The 24696-nt window shown below is 41.0% G+C and overlaps 2 pseudogenes; both read right to left on the bottom strand.

Annotated features, from left to right (window-relative positions):
* Window positions 1-3906: 3906 nt before the first annotated feature.
* LOC148836320 (uncharacterized) lies at window positions 3907-7256 on the bottom strand (annotated as a pseudogene).
* A 4000-nt stretch (window positions 7257-11256) lies between these two features.
* LOC148836319 (uncharacterized) lies at window positions 11257-11931 on the bottom strand (annotated as a pseudogene).
* Window positions 11932-24696: the final 12765 nt, after the last annotated feature.

The following is a 24696-nucleotide window of genomic DNA, read 5'->3' as shown; positions in this document are numbered from 1 at the left end:
ACTGTATGTTTATGTAACAAAATCAGTATCGTTTATGGCCTTCACACGCATTATGCTCCTATTCTTTTTATGCTCAGCTACTAAGATTTTCCTTTCAGTGGTAAAATTCCATATAAATATTCAATACTAAAATGGGCACAGTAAAGACATTTAAATCTTTCTACGACCGACCAACTCACCACGAGTGCCCCTGTCGGTCAACCAATCACGTACCGTGGTATGACGCGCAATGACGTAGCCAATTACCCGGGGTACGTGTCTGTGCCGCCCACTTTGAATGGCTGCATCTGTATGTGGCTCTGTAAGAGGTCTGAGATGTGGTTTAAAAAATCAGCAGCATTTAATTCTCCAGGGTGTCTTCTAAGCTAGGACAGTGGGTCGTTAAACGCACCAGAAGACAAATGCAATTGTACAAAATCATTCAGCCCTACGCTTGACAAAATTTCATCCAATATTCTTTGGCCTGCATCATGTACAGCGTCTATAGCCTGTACATACGAGTCTATTCTGTCAAGATTAACAAAACAAAATTCTTCATAGTGCTCTGTTGCTCTAAAATTATTATACGGCCTATCATAACTTTGCACACGTTATAAGAAAGCTAAGGGGTCTCTATTCGCATCACCACTGCCACCAACTTGATTCTCATTGTTCATCGCAGCCAGCTCTTGGTTTTTAATAATATCATTATCAGGTTGCCCTGACTCTGTGCATTACATTATTTTCTATCCCAGCATTCTCATTGTGTGGATCGGGTGGGCCTTGGGAAATCTTGTGCCTCTCTCTGAATCTTTTGCATCTCAACAAAAATGCTTTTGCAATTTTAATTATTTTATTAACATACAGACGTGTGATGTTGGTAAGGGGTCGGTCTTTTAATCACTTTTTAGACCACATGTTTAGTAATTTACAACCAACTACACCCAAGGTATCTAAGCCATACATAATCAACCCCATAGACTGACATGCACTCTTTAGAGCTGCATCCTGTGTAAAAGTTAAGTAAAAAATAAAAGTGAAAAAAGACTGGACTTTTGGTACATTGGGTCGTAGATCTTCAAGAAGATCTCTTGCACGCTCTAATATTCTCGTTTTGCCCACTTCATTAGTGTTCAGTGCAGTTAATTTTTCAACTATTGGTTTTACAGGCTTTAAAAGATTGTCACCCTTCAAGTCTCTATACAGATGCAGCCATTCAAAACAAGCAGGCGATACCGCATTATTTTGCGGTGCGCTTAACGCAGCCTACCGCGAGTTACCGTAAATTCTCGTATAGTACCTCATAATACCACGTGGTACCGCAAGTAAAATAATAGTATCCGGAATTTCCGCAAGGTGGAGCTAATAAAGCTCAACCTCTCATGTTTGAGCTGTCGCCATCAAAGTCTTTAACGAAGATATGACTAATAGTATTAATAATGAATGACCTTGGACAAGCTGTAAACTCAAAGTATTGCCCTGGTCCACATTCTTTTTTTCATTGACCGTCTTTGTAAAAGTAACACCACAGCATTTCGCAATCACGCATTTGTTTCCAATCATGCAAAGTACAGTAATTTTTGAGAATGTCCGATTCACCATGCCTTTCACATGCTCATAAAAGAGTTTGATTTAGGAACATAAACATATTACTGTATGCAAACTGTACTGTATACAGTATGTATATGTATATTTAATGTCTTTACTGTGCCCGTTTAAGTATTGAATATTTATATGGAATTTTACCACTGAAGGGAAATCTTAGTAGCTGAGCATAAAAAGAATAGGAGCATACTGTAACGCGTGTGAAGGCCATAAACGATATTAATTTTGGAACATAAACATACAGTATATGGCTGGTCTCGGTACTTTAAAGAAAAAATACACACCAGTATTCCATTTCTCCCTAAACATTTTAAGCATCGAAGTCTTTAACTAACGAGATACTGGAGTCAACAAGCATACTTTTAGAATTTGATTAAAAGGGAATATAATATGGAATCGTGTATCTAAAGAAATTAATAACGATATAATTATATTCATGTACCGCAACACAAGAATAGTACACGCTGTACGATGTCTGTTGATAATGTTTCTGTAGGGCTTTTTCAACATTCCTCATGTGACATTGCCAGTGGTGCTGTGGGTTAGGTTCCTGACTTACACATCATAAGTTGGGTGTTTGAATCCAGCCGGAGCTATGACTTTTTTTTAACAAACATTTCTTTGAAAAAATAAAATAGTGTTAGTGTTAGGGTTACTGTCAAACTAAATCAACAATTGATTTGAGGATGATCTGTCAAAGTGCAATGAAATACAATATTGTTGTTATTGTTGTTTTTATCCTGTAAAGCGTTTTGAGAAGCCACCTTTAAAGGCGCTATATAAAAGCGCTGATTCTTATGGAATGTGTTTTCTTTCTTCTTTTTTTCAGCATGGAATAAACCTATTCCTCAGGTACGTGCCTGTGCCGTGCACTTTGAATGGCTGTATCTGTACGTGCTATCCACAGGTCTGCATTGTTTTGATCTGGACAGCATTTTAACTGCAGCCTTCCATGATTAAATGCTCTCTACTGGAACTACCGTCGGCTCCACCGTTTCTCCTACATTTGTTTCTCTGCTCGAAGATGCAGCGTCTGTGTGAATAAAAAACAAAAGGCTTATTAAGGATTAGTCAGCAATACTGAATATCTCAAAAACAGAAAACTGCGTTAACTAGGAACTTTTAATGAATTAACATTTCACCAATGTTTAAGTGATATGACGTAAAGTTCATATTTGTTTTTGGGCAACTTTTTAATTTTAACTGATGAAAGAAGTGGTTTACATTAGATCTTGACACCGCTTAAATTATATTAACCTTTTGTCGTGGCTGTGCTGCATCTTGCGTTCTATGCTTCATTTACGGTATTTGAAGTCTCTGACTGCGTTTCTTGCACATCTACTTTATTTTTTGATGGTGTAGCGTCTGTACGGATGAGAAAAAAAGGGCATTAGCGAAAGACCGCTATACTGAATACTACAAACTACCAAATAATAAAAAACTGTTGTAAGTTGGAAATTTTTTAATAGTTTAGATTAATTATAAAATTATAAAAGTATGTTTTATAATACATCACAAACAACTCTTAACTAATACAAACCCTTTCTCAAAAATGTTTTTGAAATGCTACCCTTCTCCTCTGGATTAGTTCCCGGTCGAGCTTGTTACCGGCGCAATGTGTATATCCGCTGCATCTATTGGTAATGACATGGATACATGAGACATGCTCACGCTAGCAATGCTGTAATTTCATTTTTCACTAAGCCAAATATACAGTGCCTTCAGAAAGTATTCAGACCCCTACACTTTTTCCATACTTTATTATGTTGTAGACTTATTTCAAAATGGATTGAATTCTTTTTTGCCATCAGTCAACACACAATACCCCATAACGACAAAGTGAAAACATGGTTTTAGGAATTTTTGCAAATTTATTAAAAATAAAAAAAACTGAAATCTACCATTTACGTAAGTATTCAGACCCTTTACTCAGTACTTTGTGGGACCACCTTTAGCAGCGATTACAGCTGCGAGTCTTCTTGAGTATGCTTGAGTATGCTTCTATCGGCTTTGCACACCTGGATTTGGGCAGTTACTCCCATTCTTCCTTGCAAATCCTCTCAAGCTCTGTCAGATTGGATGAGGAGCGGCGGTAAACTGCAATCTTCAGGTCTCTGCACAGATTTTCTATGGGGTTCAAGTCTGGGCTTCGGCTGGGCCACTCAAGGACATTCAGTGACTTGTTCCGAAGCCATTCTGACATTGTCTAGTCTGTGAGTATCTGATTGTTGTTATACTGAAAAGTGAATCTTCACCCTAGTCTAAGATTGTGTGCACTCTGGAGCAGGCTTTCTTCAAGGACCTCTCTGTATTTGGCTTCATTCATCTTTCCCACAATCCTGACCACTTTCCCCATCCACTGAGAAGCATCCCCACAGCATGATGCTACCACAACCATGCTTCACTGTAGGGATGGTATTAGCCAGGAGATGACATGTTGTTTGGCATTCAGCCCAACGAGTTCCATTTTTGTCTCATCAGACCAGAGAATCCTTTTCCTCATGCTCAAAGAGTCCTTTAAGTGCCGTTTGGCAAACTCCAGGTGAGCTGTCATATGCCTTTTACTCAGGAGTGGCTACTGTCTAGCCACTCCACCATAGAGATCTGATTGATAGAGTGCTTCAGAGATGGTGGTTCTCCCATCTTTACTCTGAACTCTGAATCTTGAACTCTGAAGCTCTGTTAGAATGGCCATTGGGTTCTTGGTCACTTCCCTGATCAAGGCCCTTCTTGCCCGAATACCCAATTTGGCCACACGGCCAGCTCTAGGAAGAGTCTTGGTGGTCCAAACATCTTCCATTTGACAATGATGGAGGCCACTGTGCTCCTGGGAACCTTCAATGGATTGCCAATTTTTTATACCTTTTTCTAGATCTATGCATTGATACAATCCTATCTCGGGGGTCTACGGAGAGTTCCTTGGAATTCATGGCTTGGTTTTTACTCTGCTATGCACTGTGAACTGTGGGGCCTTATAAAGACTGGTGTATGATTTTCTAAATCATGTCCAATTAAGTGAATGTGCCACAGGTTGACTAAAATCAAGTTCTAGACACATCTCAAAGATGTTCAAAAGAAGTGGGATGTGTCTGAGCTCAATTTAGAGAGTCATAGTGTGGTAAATGGTAAATATTTTAGGGAAAAACATGCCTATTTATTTTGTTAAGCTTTCCTTTTCTTGTTTTCCTTAAATAGAATAATGAAGAGGTCGACTCTGCAATCTTCAGACTACCATCAAGATTGAATGTTTCATGTCTGCGCATGTGCAAAAATGTAAATAATGATGGTCAACCTAGCTGAGCTAACTAGGTCTCTAATGCGACCTTTGCTATGGACCAGCTTGTAAAGATGGTTGTTTGTTGCATCTTCAACCACTGTTTAAAGGGAATTTTAATTGATGGATGCCGGGCATGTTTGATTAATCATCCAGGTCAGATGGGACACATATGTTTGGCTGGCGAGTATGAAGAAAGTTATGAAGATGTGTCAATTGCAGCATCAGAAATTTATAAGTCTCTCAGTTTAGGCAGAATTTTAGTGCAATCCCTGGGTACATTTACTATTACGCAAGACTCTGAGCGGGAGAACATTCAGCTGGTAAAAAGTATTTATACTTATATCGTCATTTATGACCAAGCACCACACCCCTGTACACGATCCATACTTGAAAATGTAGATGAAAAAATACTAGACATGACTTTTGATACTGTGCAAAAGAAACATTACCCCTTTTTTACATTACATGTCATACCGCACCTTACCGTATGCAAATTAGATTATGTTAATAGTATCCAGAATCACCTTGTAAAACCTTGTTTAACCTCTCATGTACAGCATTTGAGATGTCACCAGAAAACATTCTGTTTCGAATCCCGATCACTGCTGAGGGACAATCTTTATTCAATTAAGAATTTAAGTTGTATACTCTTTAGACTTTTAAATTTAAACTGTGTGTTACAGTATTTTAATCATTATACATTAAAAAGTTGGTATATTTTATGAAAGCAAGATTGCTCAGTTGGACAAAAGTGCACCACCTACCACCTTTATCATTAATACTTTAATTATGCAGAAATATCTTATGCATCAAAGTCTTTACCGAAGATATTACTAATAGTATTAATAATGAATCACCTTGGACAAGCTGTAAACTCAAAGTATTATCCTGGTCCACATTCTTTGAAGCGTCTTTGTAAATGAAAATACTTTATTTTTTCATTGACAAAAAGTAACACCACAGCATTTCGTTGATCCGATCATGCATTCGTTTCCAATCATACAAAGTAAGTCTTGAGAATCTCTGATTCACCATGCCTTTCACATGCTCATAAAATATATTAATTTAGGAACATAAACATATTACTGTTTGTAAACTGTACTGTATACGGCTGGTCTTGGTAGTTTAAAGAAAAAATACAGACTAGTATTCCATTTCTCCCTAAACATTTTAAGCATCAAAGTCTTACATGTGGTTATTTCTAAACATTTTTATGTGCTCCTTCTGACCATATTTCTGTACATTTATATACTTTGTGAAAAGTGATCATTTTAACCTTTTCTGCGAATACGCTCGTTTTCGGATTAAACAAAAGCATACTTTTAGAAATTGATTAATAAAAAATATCTTATGGATTCGCGTATCTAAATTAATTAATAACGGTATAACTATATTAACTGTTCCATGATTTGCCTTGGTGGCGTGATAGCTTAAGTGCCTGATTTATAACCCTGCGGTTGAGTGTTCAAACCCAGCTGTTGCTGTTAGTTTTCTTTTAACAAATAAACATTTCTTTGAAAAACTAAAATGGCAAATATTATTGGCATTTTTTATATTTCTAAATATCACAACATGTTCGTACTGTATGTACACAGCGGTACCACAGGGTGTAGGGCACAAATCCACGTAAGCCCGAAAGCCCTACATTAATGTTGTACATTTGCCTGGCGCTGCGCAGTTTTTGCATCTCTCTCGTTCTCGGAGTGCTGGCTGTGCCGGATTTCACTCCACTGGCTGAGTCTCTGTGTCTACATTGTTTGTAAACAACGGTTTCACAGGTATTTTCAAAATAGAACAGGGCAAGTCTTTCAATGACAGACAGTCCACCTCCTCCTCACGGACACATTTTCTTAGAAAAACAGATTCAAAACGCGAAACTGTGTCAGTCGTCTGTGTAAAAAAAATCGGTTTGAACAATATAGGTGCTGTTTTTAAGACGCAGCAGTATTGTGTATATAGTTGACCCTTACCTGAATGAAAACAGACAGGGGTAAAGTTAGCTTGCAGTTGAAAAACAATTTTGGCACGCCTGTAGCATTTTCACAAAATCTACTAGAGTTGTGAGAACACCTCCTTTTTGTATAAAGTACGTTGTGAATGTTTTCACAGCCTTCACTTTTTTGTTTTTATGCCATTTTTTTACCACGCATGAATATTCTTATGTCCATATCTACACAAGGGAATCAGTGCGAATTTTAATACTAATTAAATGACCGCGGGCACTTTCCACCCCCTCTACTCTTCTCAGAGTAGAATAGGCTAAGCTTCAGTGGATCTTTTGGGTTTTGCTTGTTCACATACGGATGCAGCCATTCAAAACGCATGGGGTACGCCACTGTACAACGCGGTGGGCGTGTCGCATCAGAACGCGGTTTGATGCGGTGTAACGCGTCATTTGACGTCATACCGAAAATTACCACACGTGAATGAGATTATGTTAATAGTATCCGGAATCACCTTGTAAAACAACCAGGAGGAGCCAATAAAGCTTAACCTCTCATGTACAGCATTTGAGCTTTTAAATTTAAACTGTGTATTACAGCATGTTAATCATCAGTCATTAAAAAGTTGGTATATTTTATGAAAGCAAGATTGCTCAATTCGGCAAAAGTATGCAACCTACATTTATCATAAATATTTTAATTATGCAGAAATATTTTATGCATCAAAGCCTTTACCAAAGATATTACTAATAGTATTAATAATGAATGACTTTGGACAAGCTGTAAACTCAAAGTATTACGCTGGTCCACATTCTTTCTAGCCGTCATTTTAAATGAAAAGACTTTTATTTTTTTCATTGACAAACACCACAGCATTCCGATGATCTAACTAACAAGGACAGGACATTAGCTATCCAACATGATAAAGGAATAATTGACTTTTTTTGTTTATTTCTAAAGCACATTTACTGTATTTGAAAATTTCCATTGATTGTACAAGCACTTGGAAACTGTCCAATCCCTAGTTCGTCAGGCATTTTCTTTTACATAAAAACTCCCTTGCTTTTAACAGCGTTTCATAATTTCTAACAATGAAAATGATTTAAACTGCGACACTTATCATTCGAGTTACTGTACATAGTTCCATATCAATAATTCCCTATCAGTACAGTGTTCTTATTACATTTACTTAGAAAAGGATAAAACATTATAGCTTTTGTGAAGTATATACATTTTATTAGGTAGAACAAGCACTTCAAAACTTCCACTGTGTGTTACTGAGTTAAAGACTGATGCATAAAATCTTTATGAAGAAGGTGGAATACTGTTGTGTACTTTATTATTTTTATATTTAGCTACCACTACCATCTAATGTATGTACATTTGGTATATATTACATACGACACTGTATGCCTTAAAGCTCAAAATATCACAAGGATCCTCAAGAGCACAACAAAGACAACAGAAAAAGATATGTGTATCAGTTACATGAGAATCCAAGCTTTTTTATCTACCCTTTTTTATTTACGCTAAGAAGTAGTCTTTAAAATTTATCACACAGTAAAAAGTCAAATTTCTGGGGTGTGTGTATACCAGAGATTATGGCACCGCTTCAGAAGGGTGTCAGCCAGTCAGATTCCAGGACCGGAATTATCTGTTTTATAATCGAGAATATAATATGGAATCACGTATCTTAAGAAATTAATAATGATATTAATTTAAGGATCTAAATATCTAAATCTATGTATCTATAAAGCTGGTAGTATTACTGTATTTCACTTTCTTTGTAAACACGTTTTGTTAACACCCGAATCGCAAGTGGATTCTGTTCTTTGTTATGGTCTGTAGCTCAAATTCTGCTTAACTAAAAATTAGACACAAAAAGAGTATTATTGGACAATGTTGTGAGGCTCTGGCAGAATTTCTCTGTAAACTGAAGAGTTAATGAGGAGACAAGTTGTGTATCGCTTCTTTTTACACTTGTAAAAAAAACATTCCAATGTTAATGTGACACGGAAGATATTGTGGTGTATTGGTTGTTAGTGAAAAGATTTAATCATTTAATCTCTTTACTGTGCACATTTTAATCCGCTTAGTATTGAGTATTTATATGGAATTTTACCACTAAAGGGAAATTTTAGTAGCTAAGCATAAAAGGCAGAGGAGCATAACGAAGGTCATAAAGGTCATAAACGATATTAATTTAGGAACATAAACATATTATGTAAACTGTATGTTGCTGGTATTAGTATTTTAAAGAAAAAATACACACCAATATTCCATTTCTCCCTAAACATTTTAAGCATTGAAGTCTTTAACATGTGAAATAACGTGTATAAAAAGTGATAGTTTTAAGCTTTTCTGCGAATACGTTCGATACTGGAGTAAACAAGCATAATTTTTTAATTTGATTAATAGGAAATGTAATATGGAATCGCGTATCTAAAGAAATTAATAACGATATAATTATATTCATGAACTGCAACACAATAGTACATGCTGTATAATGTCTCTTGATACAGTATGTGTAGGGCTGTTTCACCACTCCTCATGTGACCGTGCGAATAGCCTGACTTGTTAGCGACAGGTTGGCTGTTCAAATCCAGCCAGTACCATGACTTTTCTTTTAACAAACATTTCTTTGAAAAAATAAAATAGCAATATTATGGACAATCGACTTTTTATATTTCTAAATATCACAACATGTTCGAATCTAAATCATTTTTTAATAACAATGAATAGTCACCTTCTTTCCTTCTGACAACGGTTCCTGCTTCTGCTTCCTGCTTCTATCGTGTGGGGATCCCTTTAGATCTCCCTTCAGATTTAAAAGGTTATTAATAATATCTTCGGTGTCGCATCTTCCCAGTGTAGCTGATCTTTTGCTGCCCATGCATGCTTACACAAGCTCCCTGGGTAAACTATCACAAAGCTTTAGAGAACTTAACATTTTTATTATCAACAAATTGTAAATACGACGTTTACATTGGCATTATTAATTTTTCACTTGAGTGTATGGAGGATTGTCAGCTGTCACCGAAAGCAGCCCCCCCCCTAGGCTGCGCAAACGATTTTTCTAATTTTTATAAAGAAATGGAGGCTGTATGCATTACAATATAAACATTTACTGTCAAATTTTAAATCAACAATTGATTTAAAGATGATCTGTCAAACTGCAATGAAATACAATGTTGTTGTTATTGTTGTTTTTATCCCATAGATCACTTTGAGAAGCCACTCATTAAAAGTTTATGCTAACACCTAACTTTCTTAACACACGGCATCCACGCCCGCCCCGGGGGTTCCAGTTAATGCGTGATTACGTATCTGTGAAAAACCGGAGGGTTAAAAAAAGAGAATTATCTCACTGTTCGTTTTCTGTTGAGGCTGTGAACATTTTCACAAGTCATGGTCTTCAAAGTGCATTTGCTTTAAAGGCTTTCAACAAGCGAAGCGAAGGCTTGATCCCCTCTCCAACCCCTCTCTGTGTACAGTAGAGCCTCCTGTCATGACTGGAGGAGCTCATCCAGCTGTGTCTGGACAGAAGCCAGGGAATCGGCTTCAACAACAGGGCTGGGCAGCTTTTTTCCCCTTCCCACCCCTCTCTGTGTACAGTAGAGCCTCCTGTCCTGACTGGAGGAGCTCATCCAGCTGTGTCTGGAGAGAAGCCAGGGTAACAACTTGTTCCCGCTCCTGCCCCTCTCTGTGTACAGTAGAGCTACCTTTCCTGACTGGAGGAGGTTATCCAGCTGTGTCTGGAGAGAAGCCAAGGAATCAGCTTGTTCCCCTCTCCCACCTCTCTCTGTGTACAGTAGAGCCTCCTGTCCTGACTGCAGGAGCTCATTCAGCTGTGTCTGGAGAGAATCCAGGTTATCAGCTTCAACCACATGACTGGGCAGCTTGTTCCCCTCTCCCGCCCCTCTCTGTGTACAGTAGAGCCTCTCGTCCTAACTGGTGGAGGTCATCCAGCTGTGTCTGGAGAGAATCCAGGGTATCAGCTTGTTCCCGATTATATAAATGCATGTATGGCTGGTCTTGGTACAGTATATTAAAGAAAAAATACACACCGGTATTCCATTTCTCCCTAAACATTTCGGAAACGTTTTACGTGCCCCTTGCTTCTTCTGTCCATGTTACTGCGCATTTAAAAACATACTTTTAGAGTTTGATTAATGGGGAATATAATATAAAAATATAGTACTAAAAATAAGATACACTCTACAGACATTCACAACGGTGACCGTCAGAAGATAGGACACAGCGACTCAGACACCTATTGAATGGAAAGGGGCACTGTAATTTTCTGTACAGCTGGTACAGCACCCCACCGCGCCCTCGCGCCAGCAGAGAGAAAGACACACACAGTTTTTCATTGTCAAAAAGTAATTGTTTTGTAAATTTTTTTTTACATTCCTCTTGTTTAACAGGAATGTTTTGTTTCTGGACAGACTGTTAAACTAGAGGAAAAGAGCACCTCCTTCTTCAAAGCATTTAATTGATCCGATCACGAATTATTTTCCAGTCGCACAAAGTAAGTGTTGAGAATTTCCGATTCACCATGCTACTAATGGTTTCCCGGAGATTGCAAGACAAGGCACTTTTGCCTCTGGACACATTGAAATTTACCGATGTGGTCCACCCCTAGTAAATTTCAAAAGTCACAAGATTTTGAAACGCGAGGGTGGCGTAGCAGTCGGCTCTCGCTTTCCCATCTATACCGATGCACTGCAAGTACAACCCCTCCTCTTTCTCTTGAGTGATGGGCAACAGTTGGATATCTGGGAGAATTGTTTGTTTCACTGGTGTCTGTGGATTCCGCTGTGTAAACAGTGCTTCCTGAGGGGAGATAGATGGCAGGGACAGCATCAGCCAAGTCCTGGGAGGTGGTGAGCAGAGAGGTCGGGATGGAGTGTCCTGAGGCGGTGTGTGCTCTGTGGGGGGCAGAGCTTCTGCCAGGCATTGCAACCTGTGCAGCGGGGAGAGGCACTTATCAGGAGACAGCTGCTCTAGCGTTTGACTGCCGGTACACACTGTCTCCGGCTTCTGCATCTTCAGGAGTGTCTCTAACCTCCCAATCCTCCCCAGTAATGCATCGTACTGCTACCGCTGCTGCCAAAAAGTCTCCATAGGGTGCTGCTTCTACAGGTTGGCACCCTGGCCAGTGGCCGAAAGCAGAGACCCATAGTCTGTGGCAAAATAACATAATTCATGTAAGAAATAAAGTCACCCAGTAGTATTCATCAGTTGCGGAACAGATGTCAAAATAAACTTTTCTTTTCATCCGTCTTACCGCTTTCTTTTTACTGACCTGGTAGTTTTCGAAGATCTTTTCGCCTGTGCGGTGTTTTCCTGAAGAACAGGCTGCGAAGAAATATTTATAATTGAATGTATAATTCAATACAGCAATAATACCTTGTAATATGCACTATAATCGCATATTTCAGATGAAGCCTGCTGTATTTGCTTACTCTTTGCTCTTTGCAAGCCGGGGCGGCAGAAGCAACTTGTCTGTTCCCGTAAAAGCTCTTGGTCTCCATACTGTACTATGGTCGCTGTAGTGCAGGCTCGCGGATTTTTTTGTGATGGGAACTCAACCCAATCCCTTGGTGTATTTATGAATGTGTTCATTGTCTTCCATTGAAAGACGGGTTCCTTTCGCCGAAGTCGGGAGACATTAGAAGCTTGCCACACCCAGACTGTTACACCAATGTATTAGCAAGTTAAACCAATTTCATTGAGGAGCCGGGCGCGATAATTGCTTTGTTCCTTGATTTTCTGATCTGCAAGGCCATTTGGCTGCAGCAAATGTGAATTCTGTCTGGCATTGCTAGATTGTGAAAAAATAAAAGCATTTTAATCAAGATGGGGGGTAAGGGAGTCGTCTCTATGACACTCTCCCTTATAAAATTAACGTGAAACAAAACAAAAACTAAAAATAAGATACAATCTACAGACATTCACAACATAGACATATCTTAAAACATTTACAGATATTGTTAAATTATTACTTTAAATATATACTTTAAGTTACTGAAACAGCCACTTAATAAAATTGTTGCAATTTTGTTCTTGTTTGGAGGTGGGGATATTCTGACAACAATTGATTTAAAGACAATCTGTCAAAGTGCAATGAAATACAATATTACGCTGGGTAAATGTTCCGAGGTCAAATTCTTCCGTGACGGGGGTACCTTTAAAGCGCAGACGACAGCACCGAAAAATTTTGGCCCGCATTCTCTTTAAAGCCCTGGCCAAATATGAAGACAGTACGTACAGTTATAATTCAAACTGAATTAAAAACTACACATCCCAGCTACCATGGTGGTGCTTGTGATCATTGTGTTTAACCAATGAAACAGGGCGAAAAATAATTCGCATGACTTTGGGGCTTCAGAAAAGTTCAGAAAGCTTAACCTATCAGCAACAAAGCGAAATGTACACGATAGGCTACCTCAAACTGTCAGTTACACGACTGTGTATGTCGCTTAAGCCACTCCTATTTGGCATTTTAGTTATGTAGACGGAAAGACCCACCCCCCCACCTCTGGGTGCCTGACTTGTCGCCATCTTTAACTGTTCCGTGTCCGAGTCGCAGTAGGTAGAGACACATACAAAAAAAAGTTCATTCCAGCTACAATACATATATATTATTGTGGTAAGAGGGAGCAAAACATCAGTATTTAGTGCTAATAATTAGTGTATGATTTATAGTTGAAATCTGAGCCTAAATATAAAGTTAAAATCTCGACAAACAAAGCAATGTAGGAAATGCGCACACAGAAATACACAGAAAATAAATCGTTCTGACATCTCAAATCAGTTTCAATCAAGGTCTCCAAAACGAATAAGAAAAAGAGCATTTTCAGAGAGCAATTATGCTGTGTTTATGCAGAATAAGTGATTAGATTTATGAGCAATCTCATTTCTTATTCGTTTAAAACAGTGAAATGTAAGCTGCAAAAGAACACCCGTTTTTTGCGCATAAAAAGTGGTTATTAACTCTTGAAATCTGTTTTTATAGGTTTTAAAGTCATGCAATGTCTAAGCCAGCACACATCATTATATCTCATTTTTGATTTCTTTTAAAAAAAAATTAAAAATCGTTTGCCCAGCCTAACAGTATTGTTGTTATTGTTGTTTTTATCCTGTAAAGCGTTTTGAGAAGCCACCTTTAAAGGTGCTATATAAAAAAGTTTTTTTATTAATTTGCTGGACAGAGAGGTGAACATTATTATGCAGAAGACAAAGATAACGATTTATGTTGCATTGCCAGATTGTGAATCAATAAAGACATTTAATTAAACACGGGTTTGCGATTTAAATGGAAATGGGGATGACGGGAACTCTTAATCTAAATAAAAATAAAATAAATAAAACAGGTTTCTATAGTTAATAACAACTTTTTATGCGTGAAACACAGGTGATTTTTCTTCCTCTTGATCAGCTTAGAAATCTGTGTACGCTGTAAGGTTTTTACTTCTTAATTAAACTTTTAAAATAAAACATTTTGAATAGAAACAACATATGCTGTTGTCTTCCTGGTATCCTCACAGACCAGGATTACACTCAACGGGCAGTCCTGGCTGCCCAGAGAGGACAGGCTGTGCTCCCACTGCCAGCAGGGAGAAATGGAGACAGAGGTTTAAAATACAGTACCAAGACCAGCCTTACATGCCTGTATATAGCGCCTTTATATAGCGCCTTTAAAGGTGGCTTCTCAAAGCGCTTTACAGGATAAAAACAACAATAACAACAACAACAATATTGCATTTCATTGCATTTAGCCCGGAGGAGGTAGAATTTGCCAATTCTTCCAGGGTGGAAGCCATTTGTACTAGTTCTCTGTTTAAGAAACTAATACCGGCTCCGGGAAGCACTATACCTAGATAATATTCCCAGTCTGACACTTTTCTTCGAGGTCTGTGGTTGGGTCCAAAAGGACTGTGAAGCTGAACCCGGACATGGGGGGCTACATATCCTAAATAACATGATCCACCCCAATTAGTCCGTAACCATGGATATGCACATTTCCCACAAATAAAATACTTTCCATTTGGCACTCCTAATCCAGCAGAAAACAAAAAAGCTGCACTAAACTTAGGACTGCTCTTATCCCACCCAGGGATCTGAAGGGTAGAATTTGAAAGACCAATATAGGAGGTTAGATTGCATTTACTCCAACCCATTATACGGTGACCTTCATGGTTCTCAAAACAACCCCCCCCTTTGCTTATCATTTAGGGTGATATATGGGGGATTCCAGCTTAAGTTTTATTGTCTGCCATAAGACCCAGCAAAACTGGTGGGATCTAGCCCCCGTTCCCTACAATACTGCAGCGTGGTGCAGTTTACAGTAGCATCGTTACAGCCGCCATACTTGGTCATGTTAAAATCCCCTATACGGTCTCTCCATATGATCATGCCTATAACTTCTTCAAGGCGCCACAGGACAGCCTCCATGGGGAGCCCCCCTTGCACATATCTTGGTAGAGCAGTGTATACCCAACAGGCACTCTGGTTTGTCTTTTCAGCTGTCAGATAAGACAGGGCCAAAAAGGTGTTCACTCCATGTTCACCTTTACGGGACTGGTGTTAGAGTTAATTCTGGAAACAGATACACAATCTGATAACAGAAAACAAAATTGGAATATTCTTTATGTTGCAGATTTTTCCTATCCACCGAAGGTTGGGCATGTCGACAGAAGGAGGCGTGAATCCACCGGTCCTTCCCCTGGACTTTCACAGCAGAGTCTGTTGTCCGCAGCACTTGGTAGGCCCCTCCCACTTAGCCTGAAGCATCTGGGATGGTATCTTTTTAATCCACACCCACTCTCCCGGCTGTAGGTCGTGACCTCCAGGAATGGTCTTTCCCCAGGCTGCTTTCACTTGGTGGGTCGTGAGGTCATTGGCCTGTGAAAGCAAACAACAATACTGCAGCAAAGAATCAGTTAATTGACTTAGATCATGACCATGGGCTACAAAAGTATCAGTGAGATGCATGGGCCTTCCGGTGACCACTTCAAAAGGGCGTAGTCCTGTGGTCCCAGCTCTCAAACTACATAGCACAGCAGGGAGGGAATCCATCCAACAGACCCCTCCCACAGAATACTTGGTGAGTCTCTCCTTGAGGGTTCGATTAACCCTCTCTACTTTTCCTAAACACTGTGGATGATGGGGGCAATGTAGGCCCCATTGTATCCCAAGCACTGTAGCAACTGCTTGACACACTCTTCCAGTAAAGTGTGTGCCTTGGTCTGAATCAATGCGGCAAGGCAGTCCCCATCGGGGGATTATTTCAGTCAATAGATATTTTGCTGTATTATGGGCTGTTTCATTTTTTACAGGAAAGGCCTCAACCCATCTCGAGAAATGATCCACCATTACTAATAGCCCATTCTTTCCCTTGCACTGGGGCAATGAGCAGTAGTCTATTTGCCAGTGCATAAAAGGGCCCTCAGGGACTGGTGGTCTAAGCTCTGGTACTGCCACAGCCGTGGCATTAGAGTTCTTTTGACACAAATCACATCGCTGAACCACATCTTCTGCATACTTTTTAAATCCCACACCCATCCAGTTTTGTGAAAACCGTTGACACATCTGAGACACACCTGGGTGCCCCACAGAATGAATTTGACGAGCAACAAATGGCATCAGGTCCCTAGGACATGCCTTTGGCCTGTTTTCTGACATCTCCAGGTGCCATCCTCCTGGATGCCCACTCCTCGCTCAATCCAGGTCCATTTCTCAGTCTTAGAGGCCTGAGCCTGTACTTCCTTCAAGTGAGTGGAATTCAAGGCGTGAACATGGATGTGATTAATTTCGGCTGGTGTCTATATACCACTCCTTCCATTCTCCTAAGGCTGCTTGTTGAGCAGCCCAGTCAGCCAGGTTGTTTCCCCTAGCTTCAGGAGTGTTTTCTTTATTGTGTCCCTTACACTTTACCACCGCCAGCTTTTCCGGTAGCTGGACAGTGGCCAACAGCTTAGTTACTAGGTCAGCATTCTTGACTGGTGACCCAACTGCTGTAACAAAATTTCTTTGATTCCACATTCTCCCAAAATCATGACATACCCCAAATGCGTACCGTGAGTCAGTGTATATAGTAGCCGTCTTTTTGTTAGCCATCTTACAGGTTTCAATAAGGGCCTTCAGTTCTGCGCGCTGCGCAGATGTGGGGATACCAAATCTCCCAGCACACTTAATATTATGTTCAGTCACTACGGCCCATCTTGCTCTCTTCACTCCGTCCTGGTCTATGAATGAGGTATCATCTGTAAATAATATTAAATTCTCATTTCCCAAGGGGTGTTCAAAAATGTCCATGCTCTGATTTTCCTGCTCTGCCCAGACCTCACAATCGTGTTCTAACAAATATTCCTCAGATGGTTCAGGCAGGAGGGAAGATGGATTCAGAGCTCCTTCTCATTCTATTATCAAATTAGGGGCCTCCAGTATGAGCTGCCACTTACTCCATCTAGCAGCAGTAACTTGACTCACACGATTGAGAGATAACAATGTATGTACAGCATGAGGACATCTCACTATTAATTGTTGATCTAGTACTATACCATTTACAGCTTGCACTGCAAAACAGCCTGAACTGCTCGCAAGCAAGGTCCCCATCCCTTAGCTACATCATCAAGGGGGCCTGAGTAATAACCTACCGGTCTATATCTGCCCCCATGTTCCTGAGTTAGAATAGCAGTCCAATACCCATTTTTCTCACTTACATACAGGTAAAAACCTGATCTGTCTGAGGGAACCCCAGTGCAGGAGCCTGCAAGAGAGCTTTCTTTAAATCCCTGTAAGCCCCTTCAGCCTCGCTAGGCCATGGAATGGGGTCATTAGGTTTCCCTGCTCCCTTCAACAAATCAGTTAATGGTTTAGCTCTTTCAGCAAAAGCATCCACCCAATTCCGATTGAAATTGCACAGGCCCAAGAAGGATCGCAGCTCCCTGACAGTCTCTGGGGGTGGGTGAGTTTTAATTGCTTTTGCCCTGTCTTCTGTTAGCTCATGAGATCCCTGACTAATCTTTTGCCCTAGATAGATTACGGTATCTAGGCATATTTTGGCCTTGTCATAACTGGCCCTTTCTTAGTCAGATGGTCTAGGACTACCTTCAGGTCCTATTTGTGGGTTCTCTTGTCGGGAGAGGCAATCAATATGTCATCAACATACTGAATAATTACAGAGGCGAGGGGAGGCAGGTCTCTGAGGTGTGTTCTCAGTGCCATATGATACACCGTGGGACTGTTATGTGGAATCCCTGTGGTAGCCTAGTCCAGGTGTACTGTTCGCCGTCCACTATAAATGCGAACCAGTCCTGCACCTCTGGCTGCAGGGGCACTGACCAGAACCCGTTAGCCATGTCAATCACTGAACATTTCTTATGATCAGGGTTTAACAGCTGAAATATTGTGGATGGGTCCGCTACCAGGGGTGCCAGTCTGTTAATATATTTGTTAGCTTCAGAATAGTCCACAGTGAAGCGCCAGGCCCCGCTGGCTTTCTTTACTGGCCAAATAGGACTGTTGCTGGAGCTATGAGTGTGCCTAATGATTCCCTGTTTTAACAGTTTTTCCACAATGGGCCGAATTCCCTCTTCAGCTCCTTTCCTAATCTTATATGGTTTAGTGTATGGGGGTGGTTTTCCCGTAAAATTAGCTAGTTCCATATCCAAAAGGCCACTCTCATCCTTATCTTTAGTCCAAATTGGATGATTTTTTACTTTGTCTTTCTGAAGAGACCAGATGTTAATATTGACCTGCCCTTCTTGGACCGTCAGAGTGACGCCCTGTAAATGTTTGAGGGCATCCCATCCCAAAATATCTGGTGTTGGACCGACCCACATTGCTGTGGAAATAGAGACCTGTCCCCCATCCTCATCATTCATTTCCACTCTAAGTGGTTTAGTTTCATTGAGAGTAACTTTCCCCCCTACACCAGTAGCCTCCAGCAGCCTCCCTGTATATTGAACATCACATCGTTGAGCATTTTTTTTCAACCAAGCATGAAATTTGAGCTCCGGTATCCCATAACAAAGAAACATCCTCACTATTTATTTTACATTTTAGTTTCAATTCTTTTCCCCTAATTTTTGAGTGAGGTGTAGGGAGGCTACGAGGGGGTCTTCTTGTTTAAAAGATCCCTGAGCTGTTGCTTTTGCTCCTCAGTTAAATCTTTTAATTGTGAGAGGAGACTTTTCTGCCCTTCCCTATCCATTGGATTATAGGGAGGATTTTGGTCTCTCATGTCTTTATACCTTTTATGACATTTTCCCTGAACATGCCCATACTTTAGACAATAATTACATTGCTTATATTGTGTTCGACAATTGTCCCCTGTGGGCTTAGGCGATTTGTAATCTTTACCCTTTGGGGGAACACTTGGTTTGGGATTAAAAGACATTCCAATCTGAACCGTGCGTACTTTTGCATACATAGTTCTCTCAATTTTCCTTGCCTCGTCAGCGATCTCTTCAAACGGTTTACTGTCATCGGTAGAGAGATCAGGGTACCGAAGCTGCAATGCTTTAGCTATATCAGGTTTTAAACCGTTCAAGAACAGCTGTTTAATTACTGACACTCTTTGTTCCATAAAATTGTGCTCCTCATCTTCTAGTCCCGAAAACTCCGCCCATGCATTTGCAAATCTTTCAATATAGTCTGACACATCGTCAGATTCTTTTTGTTGGCAGGCAGACATTTTTTCCAATCAGTTTTGGGCGGATACTGACCGCGCAGCCAATTTTTCAAATATTCCTAATCTCCCCTTCCTCTATTTTCAAATAAATCTCTAATAGTTCCAGCCTTCTTTTCCCCAGCTCTCCTTAAAATCATTGTCGCAGTAAGAGGGGTAATACCGTAAGTATATTTGAGCTCCATCAAAGCTCTCCAGGTTTGTTGCATACAGTTTTTAGGGTGTGGGACCTCTTTTGCCCACCTATCTATATCTTCGGGTTTTGGAGAAATAGTCTGTTTTCTATTCCCACCACCCCTGAGTCGCCGCATTCTAATACTAGTGGAGGTTAGAGGATCTTCTTCGTCAGAAACCTGGTCCCCACTCAGTGTTACAGTTATATCAGATCGCTCTCCACGGGTATAAGGGCTGTCTCCTATCAGATAAAGCTGTGCTTCCCCCTTTTTGTATTTTACCTGGAGATCCTCCTGGGGATCTCGAGGGTTGGGGCTATCATCAGTCAATCGAGAAAACTGTTCCCACCAGTCTCGGTAGGGATCCCCGCTATTGTCTTGCGGTATGGTAGGATATAATTTAGCTACGGCTGGAGTCAAGGGGGTGGCCAGCTCCCCTCTCTCCGTCGGTGCATAAACCCTAACCTTTTCAACTTCTTCAGCTAATCTCTTTACTTTTTCTTCTAACTGATCTCTTTGTCCTAACAACACATCTTTTCTTTTGTTTAGTGCCGCTACTTTTTCTTGCAATTCTCTTTTTCCAACCTCCCAGTCTGATCGCTCTTTAGTACCTGTATAGTATCGCAGATGCCTTCCTAATACCAGCGCTTCTCTCACATTCTGACCTTTCTCCCAGTATTCAAACACTTTTCTACAAGCTGCAACATCCCACACACGCTCTGGCAGACCTAACTTTTTCCTCAATTTTTCTTCAGTTTCCTTCAACCTTTTTTTCTTACTCACATAATCTGATAGCTGTACTATCGTCTCATCACACCACTTTTTATCCATTCTGAAAACAACAACGGAACAACAATGAAACAATAAACATCGAAGCACACCTAGGCTTCTCAACAAATAACACGGACACTCGCCAGGAGAGAACCGGAACTTACAGTACCAAACAGAAAATGCCTGCCCGGGACAGAATCAGGCCTTACAGCACCAAACAGAAAATGCCTGCCCGGGACAGAATTGTGCCTTACTGCACCAAACAGAAAATGCCTGCCCGGGACAGAATCAGGCCTTACAGCACCAAACAGAAAATGCCTGCCCAGGACAGAATCGGGCCTTACAGCACCAGATAGAAAATGCCTACCCGGGACAGAATCGGCCTTACAGCACCAGATAGAAAATGCCCGCCCGGGACAGAATCGGGCCTTACAGCATCAGATGGAAAATGCGGAATTCCTGCTGGCTCGGCAAACTTACACTCAGGCAGTACTCGCTAGACAAGGGAGCCTTCCCACCACAGCACGAGAGAATCGGGACTTTTTGAAAGAGGAATCCTTACCTCTGATTTTGTGCGCAGAATGCCATCTCGGGTGCCGGGTGCGAAAGTCTTGTGCCGTTGGAGTACCCTGCAAGCAGCGCCAAATTGTAGAAAACCAAGGAATTCGAGCCTGAAGTGTTCGTTCGTCCAGCCAAGCTTTATTGCATGCATACAAGGAACTACAATAAGTACCACAATAGTTATAGTACCGATCGCAGTTCAAAGGGGATATGGTCCTACAGAACTTAAATATATGTTTCCCCCCCCTCCTCCTCCTCCCCGCTCCTGTCTTTGATGTAACCGAAGGAAGACACCTTCCTTTGCCATCAGGAGTTTAGTGTAAACATTCACCACTTGGGGGTCAGTACGGGGGGGGAGCCACTGTGATCAAGCAGGCGTGATGATTACAGTTCAGCCTGTAAAAGCCATTAGCAGGCTCCATCAGTACATAATTCAGGCTTTTTGAACTCACACCTGGGATTCGATTAATAAGGGTTATTAATTGTTAGAGTTCATCAAGCCTGAATCAAACCTGTTTTTATAGCTTTTAAAGTCGTGCAATGTCTAAGCAGGAACACGTCATTATATCTTATATATGAAAAATACATAATATAGCACCCAAACAAACGCAAACATGTTTTTAATAAAATGCTTTTATTCATTCATAATCTAACTCACATAACTCACATTCCCGAATGCCCCCCACCCCGTTTAACAATTTTAGGAAGACTAAGGAAGGACTAAGGAAGTTGTCATCTGTTGTTGAAGCTCTGTGAGCTCGGTGACTTTGAGACCACTTGTTATCACAAGTTATTTGAATCACCACAATCACCACAAAAAGAGCTGACTGACAAGATTTAAGATGTGGCTGTGTTCTTCCTAGGATTGTTGAGCGGGGTGGGGGGCATTCGGGAATGTGAGTTATGTGAGTCAGATTAAGAATGAATAAAAGCATTTTATTAAAAACGCGTTTGCATTTGTCTGGGTGCTGACAAAATAAAAAAAAAATACTTTTTGACAATGAAAAACTGTGTGTGTGTGTCTCTCTCTCTGTTGGCGCGCGGGCGCGGTGGGGTGCTGTACCAGCTGTACAGAAAATAACAGTGCCCCTTTCCATTCAATGGGTGTCTGAGTTGCTGTGTCCTATCTTCTGACAGTCACTGTTGTGAATGTATGTAGAGTGTATCTTATTTTTAGTATTGTAGCGCATTCGCCCCGGGGGGCGGCTGAAGACTGCCCGGCTCGGTGCGCTGTGAGGGACAGGACGGGAGTGGTCAGGGCAGGGTTAATGAAGGCCGCTGACTAGTGCAGCTGTCACACAGTGAAACGGGCGTACAGGCTGGGGAGATCGCTCGTTTTCCATGTAAATAGTTCCCTGGTTCCGCACCCCTCTCCCTCTTCCTCTCCCTCTCCAGAAACAGCTCAGTGATCTCCTCCAGTCAGGACAGAAGGCTCTACTGTACACAAAGAGGGCCGGGAGAGGGGAACAAGCCGATTACCTGGATTCTCTCCAGACACAGCTGGATGAGCTCCACTAGTTAGGACAGGAGGCTCTACTGTACAAAGAGAGGGGTGGAAGAGGGGAACAAGCTGATACCCTGATTTCTCTCCAGACACAGCTGAATAAGCTCCTGCAGTCAGGACAGGAGGCTCTATTGTACAAAGAGAGGGGCAGGAGAGGGGAACAAGCTGCCCAGCCGTGTGGTAGAAGCTGATAACCTGGATTCTCTCCAGACACAGCTGAATGAGCTCCACCAGTTAGGACAGGAGGCTCTACTGTACACAGAGAAGGGCGGGAGAGGGGAACAAGCTGATACCCTGATTTCTCTCCAGACACAGCTGGATGAGCTCCACCAGCCAGGACAGGAGGCTCAACTGTACACAGAGAGGGGCGGGAGAGGGGAACAAGCCGATTCCCTGGCTTCTGTCCAGACACAGCTGGATGAGCTCCTCCAGTCATAACAGGAGGCTCTACTGTACACAGAGAGTGGTTGGAGAGGGGAACAAGCCTTCGCTTCGCTTGTTGAAAGCCTTCAAAGCAAATGCATTTTGAAGACCACGACTTGTGAAAATGTTCACAGCCTCAACAGAAAACGATCAGTGAGATAATTCTCTTTTTTTAACCCTCCTGTTTTTCACAGATACATAATCACGCACTAACTGGAACCCCCAGGGGCGGGGCGGGATGCCGTCTGTTAAGAAAGTTAAGTGTTATCATTAACTGTTAATGAGTAGCTTCTCAAAATGCTTTACGGGATAAAAACAACAATAACAACAGCAACAATATTGTATTTCATTGCACTTTGACAGATTGTCTTTAAATCAATTGTTCAATCAATTGTAACGCATACAGTCTCCATTTCTTTATAAAAATTTAAAAAATTGTTTGCGAAGCCTAAGGGTGGGGTCTGCTTTCAGTGACAGCTGACAATCATCCATACACGTATTTCTTTCTGCAGTCTTTGTTGTGCTCTTGAGGATCCTTGTGATATTTTGAGCTCTGGTTGAATGATAAGTGTCACAGTTTAAATAATTTTCATTGTTAGAAATTATTAAACGTTCTGTTAAAAGCAAGGGAGTTTATGTCTGTTATAGTAGAAGAAAATGCCTGACGAACTAGGGATTGGACAGTTTCCAAGTGCTTGTACAATCGATGGAAATGTTCAAATAAATGTGCTACAGAAATAAACAAAAAAAGTCATTTATTCCTTTATCATATTGGCTAGCTAATGTCTTCTCTTTGCTAGTTACACCACGAGTGCCCCTGTCGGTCATTTTGGCCAGCCAATCACGTACCGTGGTATGACAGGCTATGACATAGAGAAATGCCTGCGGTACGTGTTTGTACCGTGAACTTTGAATGGCTGCATCTCTATCTCCCCTTTTTATAAAACAACATGGTTGAAAACTGTACCAGAGCCACTGTTGTTTCATCAGTGAAAAGTACATCATGAAATGGCTCTCCCTGTTCAATTCGTTGGAAAAAAGAAAAGGAGCATAAAGCGTCTGATAGTCATAAACGATATTAATTTAGGAACAGCATCAGAGATATTTTTTTAACTGCACTGCATCGGAGAGAATACCGTAGTGCGTTTTTTTTTACTCAGTGGCGGAAACGGGCTTCCATAAGAATCAGTATAGCTTTTGGGAAATACATTTTTCCTGCATTAATGTTGAACTCGTTCAGAGTGCCCTACATTACAAACTCCAAGTGTTTCATTTTGAGCTGAAGACCCTCACACCTGAAGAAGGATTCACAGCCGAAACATTGCAGGCTGACGCTGCTACCCACCAAAGTAAATGTATTGCAGTAAATGTTTATATCATTATATCTAATTTTTTCTTTATTTTTTAAAAATAAAAAAAATCGTTTGCCCAGTCTAAGATGGGGGGTCTGCTCTCCTCAAGTGACGCTCCTCCATACACTCAAGTGAAAAATTAATAACACCAATGTAAACGTCATATTTACAATTTGTTGACAATAAAAATTCTCTAAAGGTTTCTCAGTCAAGTATGATCACCGCCCGAAAGGTGTAATGAACCACTCTGTCATTAAACAGCTACATATCACAATATGTTCGTACTGTATGTACACAGTGGTACTGCAGGGTGTAGGGTGCAAAGCCAATTTTGCGCATGCGCCTGGCGCTGCAGCTGAGGAGTGCTCGGCGTGCGCGTGCGCGTGCGCGTGCACGTGCACGTGCGCT

The sequence above is a fragment of the Atractosteus spatula genome, chromosome 4, assembly GCF_055471065.1.
Source record: "Atractosteus spatula isolate fAtrSpa1 chromosome 4, fAtrSpa1.hap1, whole genome shotgun sequence".
Lineage (NCBI taxonomy): Eukaryota > Metazoa > Chordata > Actinopteri > Semionotiformes > Lepisosteidae > Atractosteus > Atractosteus spatula.
This window is presented reverse-complemented; position numbering and strand designations above follow the sequence as displayed.